The sequence below is a fragment of the Leptodactylus fuscus genome, chromosome 3, assembly GCF_031893055.1.
Source record: "Leptodactylus fuscus isolate aLepFus1 chromosome 3, aLepFus1.hap2, whole genome shotgun sequence".
Classification (NCBI taxonomy): domain Eukaryota; kingdom Metazoa; phylum Chordata; class Amphibia; order Anura; family Leptodactylidae; genus Leptodactylus; species Leptodactylus fuscus.
Window position 1 is genome coordinate 28,484,928 of NC_134267.1, and position 23,975 is coordinate 28,508,902.

Sequence of the window (23,975 nt, forward strand, 5' to 3'; positions counted from 1 at the left end):
ACCATCATCAGGGGTGTAACTAGAATGGATACGGAAGTGACCTACACCAGGGGTGTAAATATAATATGTGAACAAGGGTGTGCAGCCATAGAGGTACTAATCACTGCTTGGCCCTAGAGCCTAAGGGGACCCAAGGTGCTGTATAGCATAAGAAGACACCCGCATTATAGATCGCACTTAGTATGTGGGAGACTCATTACAGATTTTGTATTGGCACCCTGAATCTTTAACGTATATCTCTGACTGCAGCCACCATTGGGGCGCACATGATACCCAGGGGTATACAGCTCTTTCATCTCATATAGCTATATACCACTCTGTATACGGAGCTGTTCTGCTCGATTGTCACTCTGAGAAGTTTTTGTTATATATGGAAACTTTTTCATTCCTGAATAAATCAGAGATTGAGAGGATATTTCCAGGGCGGCCGAGCCTCAGGTAACGGAGCGGTGAACAGTAAATCCAGGGCTTTATTATCTTATCGCCACTTTCCTGTGAATGCCGCAAGGATTTTAGTTGTGACCATTGTGATTGAATATTTGTGGAAGATAATAAGTACCCCCTCCCCCGCTATCTACTCTTACATTGTAACTACATTGTAAGTCTCCGTACTGCCTATGTAGGCACACACTCTCCCTGATGTGTACGATTATCCCCTGACCCTGGTCTATAGTCTCTCACTCTGCCAATCAGTATCCCTACGCTATGCTGAGGATGGCCCAATAGGCCGAAACAGCGCTGTCCATAGTTGGGAATCTGTTCCTTTTGGGACAGAAATACTGATTTGGCAATTAAATCCACATCATGATTAAAAGACTTTATAACTGAGTCGTTCATGATGTTAAGGATGCCGCCCTCTATAGGGTGGTGTACAGAGTGCACTGTTCTCCTAATTCCATCCAGGAAAATAGATTTGCATATTTTTTACCCATTGTAACTACTAGTCTTACAGGCCACACTCTGCTCCTGTGATGTCCAGATACAATGTAACAATTACTGAGAACCTCCACTCCAATAAACACTACATTGTCAGGGAACAACATGGAGTGTGGATTGTGAAATGTTCTGGATTAGAGATGAGCGAACACTAAAATGTTCGAGGTTCGAAATTCGATTTGAACAGCCGCTCACTGTTCGAGTGTTCGAATGGGTTTCGAACCCCATTATAGTCTATGGGGAACATAAACTCGTTAAGGGGGAAACCCAAATTCGTGTCTGGAGGGTCACCAAGTCCACTATGACACCACAGGAAATGATACCAACACCCTGGAATGACACTGGGACAGCAGGGGAAGCATGTCTGGGGGCATAAAAGTCACTTTATTTCATGGAAATCCCTGTCAGTTTGCGATTTTCGCAAGCTAACTTTTCCCCATAGAAATGCATTGGCCAGTGCTGATTGGCCAGAGTACGGAACTCGACCAATCAGCGCTGGCTCTGCTGGAGGAGGCGGAGTCTAAGATCGCTCCACACCAGTCTCCATTCAGGTCCGACCTTAGACTCCGCCTCCTCCCGCAGAGCCAGCGCTGATTGGCCGAAGGCTGGCCTATGCATTCCTATGCGAATGCAGAGACTTAGCAGTGCTGAGTCAGTTTTGCTCAACTACACATCTGATGCACACTCGGCACTGCTACATCAGATGTAGCAATCTGATGTAGCAGAGCCGAGGGTGCACTAGAACCCCTGTGCAATCTCAGTTCACGCTAATAGAATGCATTGGCCAGCGCTGATTGGCCAATGCATTCTATTAGCCCGATGAAGTAGAGCTGAATGTGTGTGCTAAGCACACACATTCAGCACTGCTTCATCACGCCAATACAATGCATTAGCCAGTGCTGATTGGCCAGAGTACGGAATTCGGCCAATCAGCGCTGGCTCTGCTGGAGGAGGCGGAGTCTAAGGTCGGACCTGAATGGAGACTGGTGTGGAGCGATCTTAGACTCCGCCTCCTCCAGCAGAGCCAGCGCTGATTGGCCGAATTCCGTACTCTGGCCAATCAGCGCTGGCCAATGCATTCTATTAGCCCGATGAAGTAGAGCTGAATGTGTGTGCTTAGCACACACATTCAGCTCTACTTCATCAGGCTAATAGAATGCATTGGCCAATCAGCGCTGGCCAATGCATTCTATTAGCTTGATGAAGCAGAGTGTGCACAAGGGTTCAAGCGCACCCTCGGCTCTGATGTAGCAGAGCCGAGGGTGCACAAGGGTTCAAGTGCACCCTCGGCTCTCCTACATCAGAGCCGAGGGTGCGCTTGAACCCTTGTGCAGCCTCGGCTCTGCTACATCAGAGCCGAGGGTGCGCTTGAACCCTTGTGCACACTCTGCTTCATCAAGCTAATAGAGTGCATTGGCCAGCGCTGATTGGCCAGAGTACGGAATTCGGCCAATCAGCGCTGGCCAATGCATCCCTATGGGAAAAAGATTATCTCACAAAAATCACAATTACACACCCGATAGAGCCCCAAAAAGTTATTTTTAATAACATTCCCCCCTAAATAAAGGTTATCCCTAGCTATCCCTGCCTGTACAGCTATCCCTGTCTCATAGTCACAAAGTTCACATTCTCATATGACCCGGATATGAAATCCACTATTCGTCTAAAATGGAGGTCACCTGATTTCGGCAGCCAATGACTTTTTCCAATTTTTTTCAATGCCCCCGGTGTCGTAGTTCCTGTCCCACCTACTTTGCGCTGTTATTGGTGCAAAAAAGGCGCCAGGGAAGGTGGGAGGGGAATCGAATTTTGGCGCACTTTACCACGCGGTGTTCGATTCGATTCGAACATGGTGAACACCCTGATATCCGATCGAACATGTGTTCGATAGAACACTGTTCGCTCATCTCTATTCTGGATACATAATATCTCTGAGCCTATAGGAGCCTGTCTAATCATCAGCAGTAACTGTGACAGGAGCCTGTCTAATCATCAGCAGTAAGGGGGCATTCACACAATGTAACGTGGTGCTGATTCTTGCACAATAACTCGCATAAGAATCAGCGCTGCAAAACATTGATTTCAATGTGTTACGCGCGTTAAACAGAACACATTGAACTCAATGGGATTCTGTTTCGCAATGCTGATTCTTATGCAGGTTATCTGCATTACATCGTGTGAATGCCCTCTTACTGTGACAGGAGTCTGTCTAATCATCAGTAACTGTGACAGGAGTCTGTCTAATCATCATCAGTATGTGTGGTAGGAATTTGTGTAATACACACCATGCAGTTTCATCATATAGGAAGTTTTGGTGATACTTTTGGAGATGTATTATATAATTCCCAATAATGGAGTAATCACATGACCAAATGGAAGAGAACTTTATGATGACTATTCCTATAGGAGTCTAATATTAAATCAGGTAATAGTAGCCGAAAATTTCCCAGAGAGTCACCTTAAATTTCCAGCAATCGTCTCCAACTCAGATCTCCAACTGTTTCAAGGAAAATTCCCATTGTTAGTACATGAGGATGATGAGGAGAGTAGCGCGCTGACACAGGTAAAACAAGTGGGGCATAAGACAAGAATGTGAATATTTGCATCAAATTTTCCTACCACAAGGGGTCACTGATTGGTATATATACATATGCATGTTGCTTATGCTTTCTCTTAATAGCACCCCATATGGTCAGGAGTGGTACTCCAAGTAAACTTATCATTATGTGACTATTTATAACAAGTAATCCAGAATCCAGGGGTGTACAATGTGTGGAGTCGTCAGTGAGGGGCCGGACCATTCCTGTATGTAGGAGCGTGAATCTAGTGACATCAGCTCCCCTATGGCCATCATGTCTCTACTTCAGGCCGTGCACCCTTCAAAGAAGTCAACGGCGTCCATTATGGATCCCAGCTGGAAATGTTTTAGACAGAAAAGATCAGTAATTCCAGAAGAGACGCTCTTTTTTGCTGGAACATTTCTAGTTGTGCTCCACACCAGCAGCGGCAGCAGAAGAGTCAGCAGAGGACACAGAGGACCTGCAACTGTCTGTAAAGGGTCCTAGAGCAATATTGTGAGTGGATCAGTAAGTTCAGGCCAGGGGATATTGGCTGTTGTATAAAGGGGTTCTCTACATGCAGTGTCTTAAGCTCAGGAGGGCTCCCATCCCCCCCCCCCCCCTCAGCCCAAAATCTACCAGCTGATACAGTGCCCTCATGATAACACTTCCTGACTTCCTCGAGTGTTGTCTTAGGGCCATTTTCTGGATTCAAATCTCTATTTGCCTTGAGGGTCACAACCCAGATACAATATACAAGGTGATTAAAGGGTTATTCCAATTTTATAAACTAGAAAGGGCATGTTCTGACCTCTGAACATGAAAGGGGCCGCATTGTGTCCCTGCTGAGCTCCTGGAGATCGATTTTCCAGGGATCTGCTGAGTGGCATCATTAAAGTGAATGAATTGGCTGATGCTCCCTCCACAGTGGATGACTATGTCCTGCTATACAAGGAAAAACCATGCTGTGGTCCTTTATTTCTCAGGATTAATGGGGGCCCCAGAGGTCAGACCCCACTAGTCATAAGAAGATGGCATATCCTCGCTATATACCAACAAATTGTAGATAGGAAGGGCCCTTTAAGATACTGACATTGATGCTGATGGAGATTTTGATCCTCCAGGTTCCATAAGACATAACCCTGACCTGCCCCTGTATACTGCCATGTAGAGATGAGCGAACAGTGTTCTATCGAACACATGTTCGATCGGATATCAGGGTGTTCGGCATGTTCGAATCGAATCGAACACCGCGTGGTAAAGTGCGCCAAAATTCGATTCCCCTCCCACCTTCCCTGGCGCCTTTTTTGCACCAATAACAGCGCAAAGTAGGTGGGACAGGAACTACGACACCGGGGGCATTGAAAAAAATTGGAAAAAGTCATTGGCTGCCGAAATCAGGTGACCTCCATTTTAGACGAATAGTGGATTTCATATCCGGGTCATATGAGAATGTGAACTTTGTGACTATGAGACAGGGATAGCTGTACAGGCAGGGATAGCTAGGGATAACCTTTATTTAGGGGGGAATGTTATTAAAAATAACTTTTTGGGGCTCTATCGGGTGTGTAATTGTGATTTTTGTGAGATAAACTTTTTCCCATAGGGATGCATTGGCCAGCGCTGATTGGCCAAATTCCGTACTTTGGCCAATCAGCGCTGGCCAATGCATTCTATTAGCTTGATGAAGCAGAGTGTGCACAAGGGTTCAAGCGCACCCTCGGCTCTGATGTAGCAGAGCCGAGGGTGCACAAGGGTTCAAGTGCACCCTCGGCTCTGCTACATCAGAGCCGAGGGTGCGCTTGAACCCTTGTGCACACTCTGCTTCATCAAGCTAATAGAATGCATTGGCCAGCGCTGATTGAAGCAGAGCTGAATCTGTGTGCTTAGCTCAACTACTCCACCGGTGTAGTTGAGCTAAACACACACATTCAGCACTGCTTCATCTCGCCAATACAATGCATTAGCCAGTACTGATTGGCCAGAGTACGGAATTCGGCCAATCAGCGCTGGCTCGGCTGGAGGAGGCGGAGTCTAAGGTTGGACCAGAATGGAGACTGGTGTGGAGCAATCTTAGACTCCGCCTCCTCCAGCCGAGCCAGCGCTGATTGGCCGAATTCCGTACTCTGGCCAATCAGCGCTGGCCAGTGCATTCTATTGGCGTGATGAAGCAGTGCTGAATGTGTGTGTTTAGCTCAACTACGCCGGTGGAGTAGTTGAGCTAAGCACACAGATTCAGCTCTGCTTCAATCAGCGCTGGCCGAGGCTGCACAAGGGTTCAAGCGCACCCTCGGCTCTGATGTAGCAGAGCCAAGGGTGCACAAGGGTTCAAGTGCACCCTCGGCTCTGCTACATCAGAGCCGAGGGTGCGCTTGAACCCTTGTGCACACTCTGCTTCATCAAGCTAATAGAATGCATTGGCCAGTGCTGATTGAAGCAGAGCTGAATCTGTGTGCTTAGCTCAACTACTCCACCGGTGTAGTTGAGCTAAACACACACATTCAGCACTGCTTCATCACGCCAATAGAATGCATTGGCCAGCGCTGATTGGCCAGAGTACGGAATTCGGCCAATCAGCGCTGGCTCTGCTGGAGGAGGCGGAGTCTAAGGTCGGACCTGAATGGAGACTGGTGTGGAGCGATCTTAGACTCCGCCTCCTCCAGCAGAGCCAGCGCTGGTTGGTCGAGTTCCGTACTCTGGCCAATCAGTGCTGGCCAATGCATTCTATTAGCCCGATGAAGTAGAGCTGAATGTGTGTGCTTAGCACACACATTCAGCTCTACTTCATCGGGCTAATAGAATGCATTGGCCAATCAGCGCTGGCCAATGCATTCTATTAGCGTGAACTGAGTTTGCACAGGGGTTCTAGTCCACCCTTGGCTCTGCTACATCAGATTGCTACATCTGATGTAGCAGTGCCGAGTGTGCATCAGATGTGTAGTTGAGCAGAACTGGCTCAGCACTGCTAAGTCTCTGCATTCGCATAGGAATGCATTGGCCAGCCTTCGGCCAATCAGCGCTGGCTCTGCCGGAGGAGGCAGAGTCTAAGGTCGGACCTGAATGGAGACTGGTGTGGAGCGATCTTAGACTCCGCCTCCTCCAGCAGAGCCAGCGCTGATTGGTCGAGTTCCGTACTCTGGCCAATCAGCACTGGCCAATGCATTTCTATGGGGAAAAGTTAGCTTGCGAAAATCGCAAACTGACAGGGATTTCCATGAAATAAAGTGACTTTTATGCCCCCAGACATGCTTCCCCTGCTGTCCCAGTGTCATTCCAGGGTGTTGGTATCATTTCCTGGGGTGTCATAGTGGACTTGGTGACCCTCCAGACACGGATTTGGGTTTCCCCCTTAACGAGTATATGTTCCCCATAGACTATAATGGGGTTCGAAACCCATTCGAACACTCGAACAGTGAGCGGTTGTTCGAATCGAATTTCGAACCTCGAACATTTTAGTGTTCGCTCATCTCTACTGCCATGCCCTGCTGTACCCCCCACTGCCCTTCTGTATACACCTCCCCCTGGTGTACCCCCCTGTCCTTCTGTATACACCTCCCCCTGCACTGCTGTACCCCCCTGCCCTACTGTAAACACCTCCCCCTGATTGTACCCCCCTGCCATTCTGTATACACCTTCCCCTGCCCTGCTGTACCCCCCTGCCATTCTGTATACACCTCCCCCTGCTCTGCTGTATCCCCCTACCTTTTTGTATACACCTCCCCCTGCCCTGCTGTACCCCCTGCCCTTCTGTATACACCTCCCCCTGCCCTGCTGTACCCCCCTGTCCTTCTGTATACACCCCCCTCCTCCCTGCTGTACCCCCCTGTCCTTATGTATACACCTCCCCCTGCCCTGCTGTACCCCCCTACCTTTTTGTATACACCTCCCTCTGCCCTGCTGTACCCCCTGCCCTTCTGTATACACATTCCCCTGCCCTGCTGTACCCCCCTGCCCTTCTGTATACACCCCCCTTCCCTGCTGTACCCCCCGTCCTTCTGTATACACCTCCACCTGCCCTGCTGTACCCCTGCCCTTCTGTGTACACCTCCCCCTGCCCTGCTGTACCCCCCTGCCCTTCTGTATACACCTCCCCCTGCCCTGCTGTACCCCCCTGCCCTTCTGTATACACCTCCCCCTGCCCTGCTGTACCCCCCTGTCCTTCTGAATACGCCTCCCCCTGCACTGCTGTACCCCCCTGTCCTTCTGTATACACCTTGTCCCCAATCACACCCCATACACAATTCATCATCTGAGCAGGAAAATCCAATTTATACACAATGTAGAATAAATTCAAGACTATTACCGATTCCCATCTCTGTGTTCCCCGCTTCAGGCGCAGCTTCCCCCGAGCCCCAATGTAATCAGTTATAGAGCAATTGAAAGAGTAAAGAGTTTATATAACCGAATAAACAGAAAAAATCCTGATATCTGAAAATACAGAACTACTCCCATATACTGTCTGCTACTGTGATGTCAGGAGGGAGGGGAATAGGGGAAAAGAGCCAGGCTAAGTGGCTGTATACTCTATATGTACTGCCTATATAATACCTCTAGTGGTGCCTGTATACTCTATATGTAGTGTCTATATAATACCTCTAGTGGTGACTATATTCTGTATTAAAAACATTCCTCCTAGAGGTGACCGTATAATGTGTATGTAGTGAGCTCCTCCTAGAGGTGACTGTATAATCTGTATGTAGTGAGCTCCTCCTAGAGGTGACTCTATAATCTGTATGTAGTGAGATCCTCCTAGTGGTGACTCTATAATCTGTATGTAGTGAGATCCTCCTAGTGGTGACTCTATAATCTGTATGTAGTGAGCTCCCTCTAGTGGTGACTGTATAATCTGTATGTAGTGAGCCCCCCCTAGTGGTGACTGTATAATCTGTATGTAGTGAGCTCCCTCTAGTGGTGACTGTATAATCTGTATGTAGTGAGCTTCCCCTAGTGGTGACTGTATAATATGTATGTAGTGAGCTCCTCCCAGTGGTGACTGTATAATCTGTATGTAGTGAGCTCCCTCTACTGGTGACTGTATAATCTGTATATAGTGAGCTCCCTCTAGTGGTGACTGTATAATCTGTATATAGTGAGCTCCTCTCAGTGGTGACTGTATAATCTGTATGTAGTGAGCTCCCTTTAGTGGTGACTGCATAATCTGTATTTAGTGAGCTCCCTCTAGTGGTGACTGTATAATCTGTATATAGTGAACTCCCTCTAGTGGTGACTGTATAATCTGTATATAGTGAACTCCCTCTAGTGGTGACTGTATAATCTGTATGTAGTGAGCTCCTCCTAGTCGTGACTGTATGATCTGTATGTAGTGAACTCCTCCCAGTGGTGACTGTATAATCTGTATATAGTAAGCTTTCTCTAGCGGTGACTGTATAATCTGTATATAGTTAACTCCCTCTAGTGGTGACTGTATAATCTCTATGTAGTGAGCTCCTCCCAGTGGTGACTGTATAATCTCTATGTAGTGAGCTCCTCCCAGTGGTGACTGTATAATCTGTATATAGTGACCTCCTTCTAGTGGTTACTGTATAATCTGTATCTAGTGAGCTCCTCCTAGTGGTTACTGCGTAATATGTATGTAGTGAGCTGCTCCTAGTGGTTACTGAATAATATGTATGTAGTGAGCGCCTCCTAGTGGTGACTGTGTAATATGTATGTAGTGAGCTCCCTCTAGTGGTTACTGCATAATATGTATGTAGTGAGCGCCTCCTAGTGGTGACTGTATAATATGTATGTAGTGAGCTCCCTCTAGTGGTGACTGTATAATCTGTATGTAGTGAGCTCCCTCTAGTGGTTACTGCATAATATGTATGTAGTGAGCGCCTCCTAGTGGTGACTGTATAATATGTATGTAGTGAGCTCCCTCTAGTGGTGACTGTATAATCTGTATGTAGTGAGCTCCTTCTAGTGGTGACTGTATAATCTGTATGTAGTGAGCTCCCTCTAGTGGTGACTGTATAATATATATGTAGTGAGCTCCCTCTAGTGGTGACTATATAATCTGTATGTAGTGAGCTCTCTCTAGTGGTGACTGTGTAATCTATATATAGTGAGCTCCCCCTAGTGGTGACTTCTTGCACATCACCCCCATTTGTCTTTGGAGCTTTCCTTTTCTTCTCGTCAGTTGTGTCATATCTTACCGTTTCTGCATTCTCTTCAGTACTTGTCTTCCCGTAATGAGCTATAACTGTATCTGAGCTGGCGGTTGCTGTGTCTGTCATGCTGATAATTAGTAGCTCTGAGTGAAGAACGGCAGATGATTAGTGACGATGTTGTGTCAGAGAGATGGATGGTTACACATTAACTATCACACAGTCATTGTCTCCTGTGATTACAATAATCGTACAAATTGCAAGAATTCTCATATGACAACTGCACGATACAAACTCCAGGACTGTGTCACAAACAAACATTGTGATTAAGTGATTGACTCCTATTGTCACACTTGGGTTTTATTCTTAGCAGTGATAGTTACATGATTTATCAGTCGTAAGAGGTGGTTCCCTCTTTGATGACCTTTGAATCCCTATTTCATGCCCAAACCTCTCAGAACATGCGTTTGCAAATACAGTTTATGAGTTTTACCAGTTTCCTTGAATCTTACCAAGGTCTACTTGTCGTTATATTTATATGCTTAAAGGGATTGTCCACTTTGAACAACTTTCCAGAGGCCCTGAAGAGTAGCTGATGTTATTAACAGAAGATCCTTGTTCATGATTCCTCTCTATTGGCACAAGATCTTGTGTACATTTCCTCTGTGGTAGTTCTAGAGGGTTATAGTAGATCCTTCCAGAGATCTAGCTGGATCCTTACAGGCAGTTCTTACTGGGCAAATATATGCAAATTAACTCTACTCCAGGGAAAATAATCCCTGTACTGCCACCTATTGGTACATACATTATTAGTAGCTAATCCCGGGACACCCTGGAAACAAGACATGAAGTATGAAATAACTAGTGAGGAGATATCTTCTATATGGTGCTGGTTATAGTGTGTGCTATGTATAATCCAGTAATCCTCTATATGGTGCTGGTTATAGTGTATGCTATGTGTATAATCCAGTAATCCTCTATACGGTGCTGGTTATAGTGTGTGCTATGTGTATAATCCAGTAATCCTCTATACGGTGCTGGTTATAGTGTGTGCTATGTGTATAATCCAGTAATCCTCTATATGGTGCTGGTTATAGTGTGTGCTATGTGTATAATCCAGTAATCCTCTATATGGTGCTGGTTATAGTGTATGCTATGTGTATAATCCAGTAATCCTCTATACGGTGCTGGTTATAGTGTGTGCTATGTGTATAATCCAGTAATCCTCTATACGGTGCTGGTTATAGTGTGTGCTATGTGTATAATCCAGTAATCCTCTATACGGTGCTGGTTATAGTGTGTACTATGTGTATAATCCAGTAATTCCCTATATGTTACTAGTTATAGTCTGCGCTTTATGACATTAATGCCCCCATGTGAGTGCTGAGGTGAACTCCGCGTTGCAGCCCAGCCCGCACCAATCCCATATAGGCTGGAGGATCTCATGGAGAGGAGTCGCACACGATAGTTTTTGTACAAATAAAGATTGTAGAAGATGTCTGCATTCAGGGGATTCTGCGGCCGGAGGAGATGACTTTCTAGAATTCCTTTCTTATCCAAAAGTTACTTCACAAATATCACTTAGCTAAATAAAACAGCGAAACCCTTCAAGGTGTTTTTCATTAAATCTCGCATTGAATATTCACAAATGTAACCGCAGAGCAGAATGAAGGGGAGTCTTTATCTCAATTCAACCGTGACGGCAAAAAACTGAACATAAAAAAGATCATAAAATTGGTACATGGCAGTATGTAAGCGAGCCCGAGAAATCCGCATAAAAGCCGTATTCTGTACAATCCTCAAATATTACTGCCTGTACCTGTGTGTCTGCTGCAGGGGTCATACAAATAGAAGCAGTGGCTGTTTATCTCTGCCTGTGGATGGTTAGCTGCTTGTCTCTGCCTGACAGGGGTCAGCTGCTTGTCTCTGCCTGACAGGGGTTAGCTGCTTGTCTCTGCCTGTGGAGGGTCAGCTGCTTATCTCTGCCTGGGTGTGGGGAAGGAGGGGGTGTGTGTGAGCTACTTGTCTCTGCCTGTGGAGTTAGTAAACTACTTTTCTCAACCTATGGATGGGTAAAAGGGTATAACTAGTCTTAGCTTCTCCTGACACTACAGATATCTTGGCCCCTGAGATTTGTGACAACCATGTGCCAAGTAACCAGGACTTGAGAGTAGCAGGCATTGTGGAAAGATGTGAACTGTTGTAGAGCTGACGTATACATAGAGATTACTGTGGATGATGGGGGGAGTAGTGTACACATGGGAGACTTACCTAATAAGCTAGCTGCTGACCATGATCATGGCAGAGTGGGGTCTTATTGCTGTGGGGCCCCCAAGCTCACTTGTTAAGACTTTGTGCATAACCGATGGGCCATCGCTCCCCTAAGCTTTGTGGGCCTGAGAGCGGGTCCAGGCTGGTCCAGAGCCAGCAGCGTCCACTGTGCTGCAGGGTTTACACAAGGACAGTACGGCAGCTGCAGCAGTCAGCGGTATAAAGACGGTGATTTATGTATCTACACGACACGAAGCAAGAACTGACGCTGCTTCCCGGCGCTCACATTAAGCTTACACAGCGCTGTCTGCAGCCATGACTGATGTCAGAACTTGGCCCACGGGCTGCGCTTCGCTCATCTGACGGGGAATCCCTCTCCCAGTGCAAATGATCAGGATGCAGAGCTCGCAACAGCGGCCGCGCTGCCTGGATTCATGCTTTACAATATTAAGTATGTGCCCCCGGGGAAGACAATAAGCACATAATTAAAAAGACAAGCGATCCTGCTGCAAGCAATAAGAACAGATGAGGCCGCAGGAAGACAATTTACTAGATTATCCCCATTATTGTTATAGAGAGTAGAGGGCGCCGGATACAATTGCACTCCAGTCATAGTAATGGCGACTTGGATGTGAATTTACATTTTAAGTGGCCGCGCGGAGAACGTCAGATATATTTCATCCTCTAATCTGCACAAATAGAATTAGGCAATATGAATTGTGCATATAGTTATACAGTATATTGCTGGGCCGACTATGTCATCTGTAATGGCAGGTATGGATAGTGATGCATCATGGGACAAGGGCATTCCTAGCATAGAGGCAGCTGCCATGATCGGGAATGTGCAGCTCAGTCTAGCCCTATGCTCCGTTCCTGTGGGCTCGGTGATGCAATAGTACTGTTATGATCTGGGGATCTCTGACCAGGGACTGGCCCCCGACTGATAACTTCTCAGGCAAGTGCATAAGAAAACACAAAAGAAAACCAAAAAACTTATAATGAGCAGATTGGAACTATTCATATGTGATACTTCTAATCCCTGCCATGCACACTAGAAGTAGCCACGGGCCCGACTAGTCTGAGAGGGCACGAACACAACCGGAGAAATAACTCACCTGCAAGAGAAACAGAAATCCTGACTTGTTTCATATAGAAAGTAGAGTCAGATACAGAGAAAGCCCCACCCAAGTGTCCCACTGGACTAAGACCTCGTTCACATCTGCGTTGGTAATCCGTTCGGGGGAGTCCGCATGGGGACCCCCCCCCGAACGCAATACCAATTGCACTGGCAAGCGGTGTGCAGTGAAAGCACACGGACCCCATAGACTATAATGGGGTCCGTGTGCCCTCCGCACGCTGCCTGCAGGGAACATGCGGACAGAAAAGTAGATCGTGATCAACTTTCATGTCCACATGATTTGTGCGGGCAGCACGCAACAAGCACACGGATCCCATTATAGTCTATGGGGTCCGTGTTATTTCACTGCACACCGCTTGCAAATGGGTTCGGTAGTCCGTTCGCGGTATCCCCATGTGGACTCTCCGAACGGATTACCAACACAGATGTGAACCAAGGGTAACAGTGAATATGAGGAAACAAAGTAGAGAGCAGAAAGTAAACGTGAAACACCGCAATACTAACACTATGCAAATTGATAAAACAGAACTTAGTATCACACACCAAAAAATCCTACAAAAAGTCCAAACTTCCAAGCGGTAAAAGGACTGGGGTTCACTGCACCCGGAACACTATGCTTGGAACAATGTGCTCAATACTTATCAGATATCCAAATAGGATGAATAGGCAGCAAGGTAAGCAGAATGGACCAGGACTCAGACACAGATGGTAGCAGCAATTTCTGCAGACAGATCATTACAGGAACTAGTGGAAACTGGAACTTAAGACCGGCAACTGACAGCATGCAAAGCGGAATTATATAGCAGAAGAAATAAGAAAGATGATAGGAATCGGCACTACACGCCTCAATCTAACAGGCTGACACTGCAAAGACCAGGTTATAACAAGTACATTGTGCCTGCTTGCAGTCACCGCTAGGGGGAGATCAGGAATTCACTGAATACTAACTCATTATAGACTATAATGTATGAATTGTATGCAGAAAGCTCCACAGCACCCCCTAGTGGTGACAGCAAGACCTTTCATTCAATAATATTCAAACCTTTTTCACCTGGCCACATCCCCTTTAAAAACTCTTTGGTGGGTGGGTGTCACATCCTTTCTTTATTAGAGACATTCCCTTTTTGTGATGTTTCAGACACATAACATGTCATATACAATATCACTAATATTGGGCAGATTCAAGAGCGTTGGTCTGGGAGATTGGCCTGAGGTCGCCCCTTCTTTACCGGAGAGTTGGCGAGTATGGCGACCATTATTACTGCTAAGATCACTATTAGGAGGGGATTGTTGGATATGACGTGGTGAAAGCTTCTATGGTGCTCCTGTGGGGCTGTGACACGGGGGAGGATTGGGGAAGGGGGGGGGGGGAGACCTCAATATTGCTGGATATTACTGTGCCTGCAGGAAGAAAATTACATTTCATGTCCTGATCTTATAATCCTCCATTACCTTCTGTATATTATAATATCTGTACATTATGTATAACAAGGAGATGATTATTCTTTATAATTGACAGCGGCTGTCCATGTATCACCGGCGGCTGCGGCAGGGTGGAGAGGAGATCTGCAAATGTCATCCGGGGAGTTATAGATCTGCTGCGGATTCTCCTCCTTTCCTGCCTTTCTTCTTCTTCCTATTCTTCTACTTCTTCCATATTTTTCTCCTCTTTCTCCTTCTCTTGTATCCACCGTTGCAGCATCAAGAAAGTAGCAAAATCTTACAGAATGTGTGAACTCGATACAAACCTTTGGGTTCGGTCCGGCAGTCGTGTTCTGCACCTCCCTCTGTCTATAGGTTATTGAGAAGGGGAGATAGAGGGCAGAAGTGGTTACGTTTTCTATATTGTTAAGAATAGGAAATGGTTAAATAAAATAAATGCCCCCATTACTGCTGTTTGTGGATCTAATCTCTCAGTATTTGCTATCTCATTGTGGGTGTGAATTTATGAAGGGCGTTTATTGATAGAAAACTCATTAATTAAGCCTCATTTACAATCCGAGTCATCCACAGCTCATCATTTACTGCCGTGATTCAATGAACAAGATGCTGAGGATATAATGGAGCATGTGCGGAGGTTGCCAGTAACACATATATCATATAAGAGTCCCTTGTGTAGAGTAGAGCTGGTTGAGTGGGTGCAAATCCTGAGAGATCTGGTATATCATCCCACATAGACAAGTATAATATTAGGCAGGAGCATCATGGTGGCTCAGTGGTTAGTACTGGAGTCCTGGGTTTCAATCCTGCCAAGGACAAAACATCTGCAAGGAGTTTGTATGTTATTCCCGTGTTTGCGTGGATTTCCTCCCTGTGACGTATCGCGCCTTTCCGCCCCGGCATCCGGCCCCACAAGGCGCGAGGACTCCGGCCTCCACCTCAGCCACCCGACCGCAGCCACTAGCCCACCCGGCCTTCGCCGCAGGCACGCATGGTACCCACAAGGCAGAAGATACAGTCCATTAAAGACTCTGGTGGGGGCACTGCAGCACCCCCCCACATAGCATATAGCAATAAAGAGAGTTTTTCCATACCGATTTAAAAAGTCCATAGTCCATAAATCCATGATCAGATAGGCGTTACATCATAGTCCTCATAATTCCATAAGTCCATTAGCATTAAAGTAGTATATGGCTCTCTTTCAAAGTCCATCAGCAGCATGGCTTCCTTTGTCTCTCAGCACATGGCCGCTGCTGCCCCGCCCTTCCCCCCAGCAAGGGGGGAGGGGGCCACACACAGAGCCAACTTGCTCACATGTGTCCAGATGAGAAGAACAAGAACAAGAAGCTCCGCCCCAGGTCACTCTTATATTGACCCTGGGCTCCACCCTGAAATGACATCATCAGGGATTTCGGACCACCCTCTAGCTTGGCAATCAAATAACTATAAATGGTCATAATTCCTCATTACATGAATATACGGTCAAACAAGTGGCATGTCTTTGCTCACCGCAAGTTTCCCAGCATATTGACACCAAACATGATAACTCAATACCCTTTGAGTAACGAGAACTGGGCCTGGGCTCTTCCCAGGCCCGTAGGCTTAAAGTTTTTGGGTTAAAAACGTGCGTCTCACTACTACGCACCGGAAGATCTAATTGTCATAATGGTAGCATCTTTCCCTGGCGCAATATCATCATAAACCTATAACTCTTTGAAGTTTTTCTACCACCTCAACCTGACTCCGCAGAGTCTGGTCACATGTGTTAGAACTTTCAGAGCCAGGATGGCCCCCTGCTAAGAATCAAGGAAGTTAGCACAGATATGTTAATGCCATGCCTAGGGTGAGACAATGGCTTTTGATCTTGGCAACTGGCCACCGATAATTAGTTTTGGCCATTCCTCATAATTCCATACATGGATAATCATATATATAGCTGAGAATCATGATTGTGATCTGATTCATCACACTGATACAATACATAGATAGTTATAGATATAGCTGAGAATCCTGATTGGGGGTCCGATTCATCACACCTCCCCCTTTTAGAGCGTGCCGTGAGGAAGAGGGTCCGAAGATCACCTTCCTCACGCACCTCCATGTTCTCACACTATCTGGGCAGGTTCTGGTACCGGAACCGCTCCATGGTACCTTCCTCCCCACTAGCCTGAGTAGAGACTCTTCTGAGGCTCCCGTTCGGAACTCTGCACCCCTGGCTACTCCAGCCTGCCTTGGGCCTTCCAGAGTCCTGGCATCTCGCAGCTCCACACTCACAACCCCAGGCACTTTTCCAAGGCACCATTGTGGAGACCCCAACCTGGCAGTCTCCCAGGGCCCCTCCCACACTAGCCGCTAGCTGGGAGCGCTGACCCCTGCACAACTGGTTACCTCTGGCCTGTTCTGGGCCCTCTCCAGAGTGCTGACTTCCTGCAGATCCATACTCATAACCCTCGGACCTGGAGGCAGATATTCCATTCGGGCAATCTCTGAGTCTCTCCCCATACTAGTCTCGGTATCTGAACCGCTCCAGGTTCACGGATACCACCCTCTATCCAGTCTGAGCGGAGCGGAGACCCTTCCCGCACTCATGTCCTGAGCTGGGCCCATCTGTCTACCTCCCCCGCACTGGGTTCCAGCCCTGAGGGTTCGCAACCGGCCGATCAACCCTGGAGGCGGTGGCTCATAGACCCCATACCGGCAGTCTCTAAGGGTCTCCCCCACATGGCTCACTTGACTGGGAGAGTTCTAGGGGGCTAGTTACCTCCCCCTTTACTTCCTTATATGGGGACACCTCTGGTTCTGGCACAGGCTTAGTCACCACCTGCCCTCCTTCCCAGACGACTGTCCCCCGGGCCTATGCCCATTACATAATGTAACCTTGTGGGTGATGGTGATACCTTGGGCAAATGACAGCTATCAACATTCCCCAAACCATCCCCCCACAATACGTTGACAGGTAATGCAATCAAAACATCAAGGATGACATTGGCATTGATGACATACCAGTAGCATTTGTTGCGTCACAGCAGGCTACAGTGAAGTTGGCTTGAGACAACACCAGAGAGGGGAGGGCTCAGCCCCCGCAGGGGTGGACGGGTCCGCAGACACAACAGCCCTCACCTCTGTCACAGGTGTAAGCACGGCCTCATTAGCTTTTCCACTGCACTCTGCTGGTGACATCAGAAGGGGTGGCGCATAGCTAACCTACCCGCTCTGTGCACCAAACTACATCATTACATTAGCATCCGCAACATTAACATACATTGCATCACAATAAGTTGGGGTTACTTCCATCCCATAATGGGACTCCAGGGGCCCTAAGTCGGTCCCCAACAGTTTATCAGCAAGTAGGTGAGACCGCAGCCCCACCTCCCACAGTCCTTTTCCTGCACCCCGGTCCAGAGGAACCCCAAATCCGTATGAACCCGGGTAACAGGTAATCCTGGATGGCATTCAGCCACCCTGTCACAGGCAAAGTCTTTCCAGGGATAATGTCCTCAGAGTCTATCACTTCTGGCCAAGCCAGTGGACAACTGGCCCCTGAGTCTTTTAGTCCCTGCTTGACTCTTACCCCTCCCCCTCACATGGCAACATCTCACCCGCCTTGCAGAAAATAGATGATGGTGAGATCCAGCTTTGCCTCTCCTTCCAGCTTGGCGTCTTTGCAGTTTGGCTCCTCCCCCGGTCTCTGGCCTCCAGGTGGCCGCATGGCAATCTGCAGACTGTACAGCTTGGACGGCTGTTTGCCTCCTGGGCACACACAAACTGGGGAACATCCAAAAGGGAACCATGGAGGAACTGGTCTTTAATCACAAGATCCACAAACTTGGTAACAGTAACTCCAATCCATGGCTAGAAGGTAATCCGTAAGTTGTCCGCAACAATGGCATAGCTGTCTGTGGCATCCAGCCGTATGCTGTTGAACTTTCTGCAATACAACTCTGGAGTGAGGTTGTACTTCTTTGAGGAGGGTTGCCTTAATGATATTACAGTCCACATCAGCCTCAGATGGTAGGCCAACAAATACTTCCAGGGCATTGCCTTTTAACCCTGGGGTCAGATATCGTGCCCTCTCAGCTTGACGTTCTGCAGCTTAGTGCAACTCCAGGATCAACTGCATGCGAGCAGTAGTGTCACTAGGGCACAATTGTTACAGGCCCAGTTGCAAATACAAGTCCATTCCTTTCAGAAACCTGGGCACCTGGTCCTCTGTAGAACTTGCCTCAATATTTTGCACAGCTGCTTCTGTCTGCTCACCAGCCATCTTCTGGAAAGTCTTGCAGACTAAGAGATAGGATAGACAAAGAGAAAGTAGGAAAGAGGGAAACAGCACTGAATCACACTTTCACCGTATATACAGCTTTTCCTAGTACCGGGCTCAACTCATAGGCTTGTCGCAACAATCCCCAATGCTTGAGTTATAACGAACTCACAACACTGTTTATCCTATATCCCACCGCTGCCACCAATGTGACGTATCGCGCCTTTCCGCCCCGGCGTCCGGCCCCACAAGGCGCGAGGACTCCGGCCTCCACCTCAGCCACCCGACCGCAGCCGCTAGCCCACCCGGCCTTCGCCGCAGGCGGAACCCGCGATCGTCTTTTTAACTATACCGTCCTCTCCCACAAACCCAGAGAGAGGACCGGGCCTTATAGGATAATACGAGAAGAGCCTTCTAAAGTTTTAACATTTTATTAACCCAAGATGGTCGATACTAGGTCAGCCAGGAATACATATAAAGATATACCCTGGTGGTCACAAGCTTATACGGTTACAGAGAAGGTATGTTACAGTGCAGTGAGATAAAACAGATTACAGAGATTAAAAGATTAGAAACAGAAACAGTCCTTAGGCACCCAGCAATTCCGCAGCCAACGCATGGTACCCACAAGGCAGAAGATACAGTCCATTAAAGACTCTGGTGGGGGCACCGCAGCACCCCCCCCACATAGCATATAGCAATAAAGAGAGTTTTTCCATACCGATTTAAAAAGTCCATAGTCCATAAATCCATGATCAGATAGGCGTTACATCATAGTCCTCATAATTCCATAAGTCCATTAGCATTAAAGTAGTATATGGCTCTCTTTCAAAGTCCATCAGCAGCATGGCTTCCTTTGTCTCTCAGCACATGGCCGCTGCTGCCCCGCCCTTCCCCCCAGCAAGGGGGGAGGGGGCCACACACAGAGCCAACTTGCTCACATGTGTCCAGATGAGAAGAACAAGAAGCTCCGCCCCAGGTCACTCTTATATTGACCCTGGGCTCCACCCTGAAATGACATCATCAGGGCTTTCAGACCACCCTCTAGCTTGGCTATCAAATAACTATAAATGGTCATAATTCCTCATTACATGAATATACGGTCAAACAAGTGGCATGTCTTTGCTCACCGCAAGTTTCCCAGCATATTGACACCAAACATGATAACTCAATACCCTTTGAGTAATGAGAACTGGGCCTGGGCTCTTCCCAGGCCCGTAGGCTTAAAGTTTTTGGGTTAAAAACGTGCGTCTCACTACTACGCACCGGAAGATCTAATTGTCATAATGGTAGCATCTTTCCCTGGCGCAATATCATCATAAACCTATAACTCTTTGAAGTTTTTCTACCACCTCAACCCGACTCCGCAGAGTCTGGTCACATGTGTTAGAACTTTCAGAGCCAGGATGGCCCCCTGCTAAGAATCAAGGAAGTTAGCACAGATATGTTAATGCCATGCCTAGGGTGAGACAATGGCTTTTGATCTTGGCAACTGGCCACCGATAATTAGTTTTGGCCATTCCTCATAATTCCATACATGGATAATCATATATATAGCTGAGAATCATGATTGTGATCTGATTCATCACACTGATACAATACATAGATAGTTATAGATATAGCTGAGAATCCTGATTGGGGGTCCGATTCATCACACTCCCATACTCCTAAGGCATACTGATAGGGAAAAAAATTACATTGTGAACCCTATATGGGGCTCACAATCTACAGTAAAAGGAAAAAAAAGTATAATATTAGGCAGACCCCCCTCTGCACTCAAGATCAGGGCAGATTTATTCCAAACATGAGGTTTCCACTGCATGTAGGAATGTAACCACTGGCGTAACTACCGGGATAGCAGTCGCCACAGGGCCTGGGACATTAGCGTCCCAGTGACAGCCGCTACCGCTACATTAATATACAGCAGATCCATTATCATCCCAGGACCATCAGTCATTGTAGGTTGTACATGAGAAGGGTTGGGAGCCACCAAGCATGAAATCTCACAATTATAAGAATAATAAAGACACAGTAGTCGTAACATCTCAGAACCGAGCAAATGATGAGCGAACGTAGTCTTATAAACCTGCACCCAGTGATAATCACTATATATCATGTATATATGATAATACATCACACTAATGTATCCTGTGATATATAGTAATTTACACATTGGTCTATCTTATATACTTTTAGATATTTATATTTATATACTTTTATTTAACATTTAATGAATCAAGGAAAGTTTTGTCCTTCTTGCAGTCTGTAGTCCCCTCTGCCTAAAATCTGTTCTACCCTCCACTTGCAGGCTGTAATCCCCTCCACTTGCAGTCTGCAGTACCCTCTCCTTACAGTCTGTAGTACCCCCTGCCTGTAGTCTGTAGTCCCCTCTACCTGCAGTCTGTAGTCCCCTCTACCTGCAGTCTGTATTCCTCTGTGCCTGCAGTCTCTAGTACCCTCTGCTTGCAGTCTATAGTCCCCTCTACCTGCATTCTGTAGACCCTTGTTCATGGTGACTACCTGAAGTCTGTAGTACCCTCTGCTTACAGTCTGTAGTCCCCTCCGCCTCCAGTTTATAGTCCCCTCTACCTGCAGTCTGTAGTCCCCTCTGCTTGCAGTCTGTAGTCGCCTCCGCTTGCAGTCTGTAGTCGCCTCCGCTTGCAGTCTGTAGTCCTCACTGCCTGCAGTCTGTAGTCTCCTCTACAGGACTACAGGGAAAGGGAGGGAGAGGAGGGTAAGAAGGAGAGGATCTATAAGATGACAAGGTGAGAAGGAGGAGGGGGGAGAAGAAGGAAAGCAGAGGGAGAAATAGGAGAAAGGGTAAGGAAGAAGAATGGAGAGAAGGGGAGCAAGGAGAAGAGAGAGGGCCAGGGACATAACTAGCAAAATTTTTTGACTTGGGCCTCTCAACTGGCCCCTGCATTCAGTACAATGTCCTATAGCGGCCCCTGTATTCAATATCATGTCCCATAGTCGCCCATCACACAGTATAATGTCGCATAGTGGCCCCTGAACACAGTATAATGTCCTATAGCTGTCTCTGCACACAGTATTATGTCTCATTGAGGCCCTTTCACACAGTATTATGTGCCATTGTGGCCCCTCCACACAGTATTATTTCCCATTGTTGCCCCAATGGTGTTCATTGCTAATATTGCCAAAACATTTTCGGTTCAACAGAATGCAAAAAATTTGGGATACACTGCCCACAAACGATTATTATACTCTGGGTCTTTTCAGACCCCAGAGTATAATACTCAGAGGCCCAGGGGAGGAGACAAACATAAAAACTAATGTTACTCACCTCTCCTGGGCTCTGGCGCGACTCTCTGCTGTTTTCTACAATTACCTCACCAATGTGGGTTACGCTGGTGTCATTATGCATTGCAATGCTGGCCTGATCCAAGTGGGAGGCTGAAGACAGCTTGTAATCACGCCGGAGATGTGAGTAACACTGGTTTTATGTTCGCTCACCTCCCCTGGGCCTCTGATCATTATACACAGGGGTCTGAAGAGACCCCACAGTTTAATAATAGCAGTATTTGTTAGGGTTCGCTCAACAAATACAATTTACCAGTCCCCGCTCCTGCTCACAGCCGCCTCCACTTCCCTTTCTTCCCTCCAGGGGGTTCCATCGACATGATATGAGACACACGAGGTCCCTTGGAGGACAAAAGAGAAAGTAGAAGCGGCTGTGAGCAGGAGCGGGGATCGGTAAGTAGTATTTATTGAGCGAACTCAGCAGGTAATGGCCTATAAAAAAAGTTGTGAGCCCTGTGGCAGCTGCTTCGGTGGTACTTACACAACTGGAGAGGGATAGAATAGGGAGGAGCGAGTGGAGAGGAAGGAGCGAAAGCAGGGTAGAATATAGAGGAGGAGAGGATGGGAAAAGGAGAGGAAGGAGCGAAAAGAGAAGAATCGGGAGAAGATGGGATAGGGTAGGGAAGGAGGTTGTTTGGGGGGGATGAGAGGAAGGAAAGGAGGCAGAGGAAAAAGAAGATGAAAGGGAAGTGGAAGGAAAGGAAGAGGGGGAAATATTAGAGGGTTGATGAAGAGGGAAAAGGGAGAGGAGGGGGATGCAGCTTGTTGCACAAATGATGCAGCATTAAGGGGAACAGAAAGGATAAAGCCCCTTCTCTCTGATACAGACAATATATACAACTACAGGAGGGACAGACAATATATACGACTACAGGAGGGACAGACAATATATACAACTACAGGAGGGACAGACAATATATACAACTACAGGAGGGACAGACAATATATACAACTACAGGAGGGACATTACATATTTATAGATAAACCCTTTAGGACATTCCCCTCCAGTCATATTAGTGGGGTCTTCCTCTAGTACACGGTGTCCTGCATCTTCCACTGTTGTGCTTCTGGGTTAGCCTGGACGCTGATCACACTATAGATCACACATTCCCCATTTCCCCCATGTTGTTGTTGGTTGTATCGGTGACTATGAATCGTTCCGTTCTTCTTTCACATATTTCATAAGTTATTGATCAGGGATGAGTCAATGTCTGGGATCAGTCATTGTGTTGATTCTTCTTCTATCCAAGGACGTTATAACTGAAGATGGAGCCAACGGAGGAAACAATCCATCCCGAGCGCGGTTTAGCCGTAATTTCATTTGGATTGAATTCTCTATTTGCTGATAGAAACCTATTAAAATCTGACGGATGAACCCCAAACCCCATCCATCCCCTGGTGAGCATGGCGCCCTGCCCTGGAGCGGTGGTTCGGTGCCATCAACCTGCGGCGTCATTCTATATATCTGAAATGATTTATGGGGAACATTCTACAAAGGAAGAGAAGTGAATATTACTCTAAATCATTTCTGGGATTTCAGATCGATTTCTATGCCATAGACTCTTAACAGGAAGGAATAGTCAAGAAGAGAGATCATCTTAAAGGGGTTTTACAGAACTACAGTACTGATGACCTGTTTGTAAGATATGAGATCTGTGGGATCCAATGCCTGGCACCCCCACTCATCACCTGAGCACAAGTAATACATCCCTTACATAGTTTATCAGGGACCATGGGAAGAATATGCAAATCTGTCTTCCATGATGTAATTAGAAAGTCAGCTGCTGCCTCAGTGTTGCAAACCAATAGAGGGCACTCACTGGAATGTGCAAGCCTGTCTTCCCTGATGTAGTTAGGAAGACAGAATTTCAGTGAAATATCACAATAAAGGTTGCTCCCTTTAGCATCATGCCCGACCTTCCAAGAGGCCTTTGTTTTGCAAT

At 47.0% G+C, this 23,975-nt stretch overlaps 1 protein-coding gene across 1 annotated transcript in view; it reads left to right on the forward strand.

Annotated features, from left to right (window-relative positions):
• The window catches only part of GLP1R (glucagon like peptide 1 receptor), a 163,780-nt gene that overhangs the window by 127,985 nt on the left and 11,820 nt on the right, over positions 1 to 23,975 (forward strand).